Source organism: Solanum pennellii, chromosome 5, assembly GCF_001406875.1.
Source record: "Solanum pennellii chromosome 5, SPENNV200".
In the NCBI taxonomy this organism is placed as follows: domain Eukaryota; kingdom Viridiplantae; phylum Streptophyta; class Magnoliopsida; order Solanales; family Solanaceae; genus Solanum; species Solanum pennellii.
Genome location: NC_028641.1, coordinates 70,558,509 through 70,562,896, shown reverse-complemented (window position 1 = coordinate 70,562,896; position 4,388 = coordinate 70,558,509).

Genomic DNA, 4,388 nt, shown 5'->3' with positions numbered 1-4,388 from the left:
CCCTTTTGTATTAATTTTTTCAGCTATTTCATAATGGAGACCTCATCAGGTCTCTAATTAACATTTTATATTTTATAAATGCAGAAAAGAGACCTCATGAGGTCTCTTTTCTGCATTATATTTTCCGTAAATTTCATTATGGAGACCTCGTGAGGTCTCCAAAAATAAATGCAGAAAAGAGACCTCATGAGGTCTCTACTTTAAAATAATATAAAATTAAATTAAATAATATCTTAGCGACCTAATGAGGTCTCTTTATTAAAATGTAAAATTAAATAATATAATAAAATTGTGACCTCATGAGGTCTCTATATAAAAAATATAAAATTAAATTAAATAATACAATAGTGACCTCGTGAGGTCTCCTTTTTGTAAAAAATCAGATAATTTGTTGGTGACCTCGTGAGGTCTCCGTTTGGCGACCTCATGAGGTGTCTGTAAAAAAGTGACCTGCATTTTACTGACCTAGCGTTGAGGTCTCTTTTTCGGTCTCTTTTTTCCGAAAAGAGACCTCGTGAGGTCTCTTTTCTAGGTCTCTTTTTGGCCTTTTTTTAGTAGTGATATTGAATAAAACGTGTAGTATTTAGTTATGTAGAGTTTATGTTCTCTAAATTTTCTTAATTATTAGTTTGATCTTTTGATATCTAATTACATGAACCTGGGTGAATTTAATCATAGATTTATATATTTTTCTCTTTTTGTGTGTGGTTAAACATGTTACAAATGGATTACAAATACTTGATTTTTTCTTCTTTTTTAATAAAACAGAATGTCAACTTTTGAGAAGACGAATAATGTTGAAAGTCATGAAGATTTAGTAGGAGATACTAAAATTGATGAAGGGGAGAAAAGTACAGAAAGCTTCATAACCGAATTTGAAGAGAAAATGAAAACTAAGATTGTTAAGGACGAGGAAGAAGCTTATAAAATATATTGTCAATATGCACACTCCAAAGGTTTCAGCGTAAGAAAAGATAAACAATATTATTGTACATGTGGTTTGGTGGTTAGAGAAAAACGCTTTGTGTGTTACCGGCACGGCGAAAAAGATGAAAGGCAAAGGAAATCTAGTAAGACATCATGTACTCACATAGACATGCGATTAAAGTGTCCTGCAATCATACGTTTTAAGCGATAATTGCCGAGTAGTCCTTCATGATAGATAGATTTGTTACTGAGCATAAACATGAAATGGATTCACCAAAGAAAAGACATTTGTTAAGATCTGCTCGTTTGATACCGAAAACCAAAGGATTGGTGATTGAAAATATGGTTAATGCTAGTATAAAACCGACAACAACTTATTCTTACTTGACAGAAGAAGCCGGAGGGGCTGATGTCTTAGGTTATTCGGAAAAAGATTGCTTTAATTTTATACATCAGTTGATGAAATCAAAGGTGGAAGCCAGAGATGCACAAAGTGTTGTTAACGAATTTAATAATAGACAAATGAGTGATACGCTTTTTTATTGGGATGTTCAACTAGATTCTGAAGGGCGTCTGACTAACTTTTTCTGAAAAGATGGTCGATCTAGAATTGACTATGAGTTTTTTGGTGATGTTATCTTTGATACCACATATCGAACAAACAAGTATTGTATGATTTGTGCACCATTTATTGGAATAAACCATCATTGGCAAAATATGATTTTTGGTTGTGCTTTTTTATCCGATGAGTCGGCAGAATCTTTCAAATGGTTATTCTCGACATTCTTAAAGTCAATAGGAGGTATTATGCCCCAAACTTTTATAACTAACCAAGCGCGAGCAATGGTTGTTGCCATTAGAGAAGTGATGCCGGGCACTAGACATAGATTGTGTCAGTGGCACATAGCTCAGAATGCCCCATCTCATTTGGGTTCACTTAAGAATAATAAAGGTTTTTTAAAACTTTTTAATAAGTGTATGTCTGAATGTGATTCTATTGTTGAATTTGAAGAATCGTGGAAGATGATGCTTACAACGTACAATGTAGAAGAACATAGATGGTTGAATAATCTTTACACTATTCGACATATGTGGTCTACAACTTTTAATATGATGTGTTCAGTGCTGGATTGAAAGCGACATCTCGAAGTGAAAGTACTAATAATGTCCTAAATGGGGTTGGAGATTTAAGTACTTATTTATATATTTTTGTGACTAATTATGAAAAGAATGTAGTGACTAAGTGGTGGATGAATGAAGAACATGAAGATTTCAACTATAAACAAGGTAAGCCGACTCTTGCTGTTAAAATATAGTCCAATTTTAGCTCAAGCATCTACAATCTACACTCACAAGATTTATAACATATTGGAGAAGGAGTTTCTCAAAGGAGCTGGGGTATGTTTTATTGAAACGCAAATATGTTGTGATGATCAAGTTTCTAAATATGAAGTAAAAATGCATAGTTCAAGCAAGAGTTGGTTTGTTGAGTTGAATTCCGCAACCTTACAGGTGACATGTACTTGCAAGAAGTTTGAATATATGGATATCTTATGTGCGCACTGTTTACTAACTTTCACTTTCAATAAAGTATGTGCAATCCCTGATGAATACATTTTGAAAAGATGGACCAAGGATGTGAGGAAAAGAATAAAAAACCTATAAAGTAAGAGTTGTACCATAAATGAAAGTTCAGAATCTGAGATAGTTTATACAAACAGTGTAATGCAAACTTGTTACAATCTTATTCATATTAGCAAATCTAATGAGAAGATTTGAGAAATTATTCAAAGACATCTCGAAAATGCTTTGCTTGAGTTGGATGACTATCTAGGAAAACTGCCCATTACCTTTCTTCATCATTCAACAAAAGATGGCGTAGAAAACATAGAAGACAAGGTATTGGACCCTCTTCATGTTAAAGCTCCAGGTGTTTGCAAAGATCGTATCCAAAGACATTGAGGTTAACCCAAAAAAAGAAAAACTACTCAACTAATAACTTGTGAGAAAACTAGTAAGTACAATTCAAGTTTTATCTTCACTTAGTTTTAATTTTTTGTAATATATAATTTACTTAAATTTTGTTTACTTATAGAGAAATCTGTAGAAGTTGTTGATCCATCAACAAATGAATTTTTTGAGGAGAATGTGTATACTCCTTGTCAAGCAACTTCTCCTTTACTGGAAGTCAATCAACATGTTTGTTTTCTTCTTGTTCTTTTTTTATTTTCAATGTATATTCTCTTATGTCAAATAATTATTTCATATTATTGACTTGTCTTAATTTTCTTTTTGTTTGCAAGGATGATATTTTTTATTAATGAATCTAATGTTTCACTGTTAACTTTGTTATAGAGTGTTGAGAACACATCAAGGGTATTGTATCAATATATTCTTATATAGAAATTATGTAGAATTAATAAGATTATACACTAATTATAAGATTTTCATTATTTTATTTATTTTAATTTTGTACAGCAATATACTCTACAACTACGTTGAAAAACAAGTATAATTGAGGCACTGGAGTGCAGATGGCTTTGATGATAGTTGCATTACTATGCTGTTTTGGCAATCTAGTGGAATCCTTTAGTTTAATATTTTGATTCTTTGTGTAGAGAATAATATGGTAATAAATGTTTTGAGATAGTTATGAGGCGAACATAGCAAATTAATTTCGTTTGCTTTTTAGATAGTAGCATTTACATGAATATAACGCTTGAGTAAACTCTTTTTCATTCACAATTTTTCTATTTAAAATTTTAAGAATATGTTAATTTTTATGGAGAAAGATACAAAATTAGCTTGAGGAGCATAATGATACAGATTTTGTATAGTTCTTATGCATATTGAGCTGGATAAATGTACATAATTTGTAGTTTTTATGCATTGAAAGGTACTGTATCTTTTGTGTTGTTATCATGCATATTGAATATGCATTGTTTGTGTAGTTTTATGCATATAAATTAAGTGCATTAGGTTGATGTTCGTGTGCGTGCGATATATTTTTTATGAAGATTTTTTCTTGATAAAAGCTACTTTAAAAATATAATAAGAGAAACTCTAAAACTAAATCAATCCAAACATCCTTTTTATCTCTATTTATTATAGTGCTAGATAGTGTTAGACAGAGGTGGATAAAGTTAGTAAATAAGTTTGCCTTAGTACGTGTAACTTGAGTAGTTTAGTACGTGTAACTTGAGTAGTATGTAATAGGACCACACAAAAAGTGGAAATAAAATATCTTCTGTATTTATAAAAGCATGTGATTTACCAGGTGCATAAGTTGATCAGATAATGTATTGAGCATCCATCAAAGAGATACAATTCAGGTTGATGTTAAAAAATTTTTTTGGGTATGACAACAACAATTGTATTCCACGTTACTGTTAAAAAAATAGTTAAGCTATTTAAGTATTACTTTATTAATTATGATATGTATAAATATAATATTAGTTAAC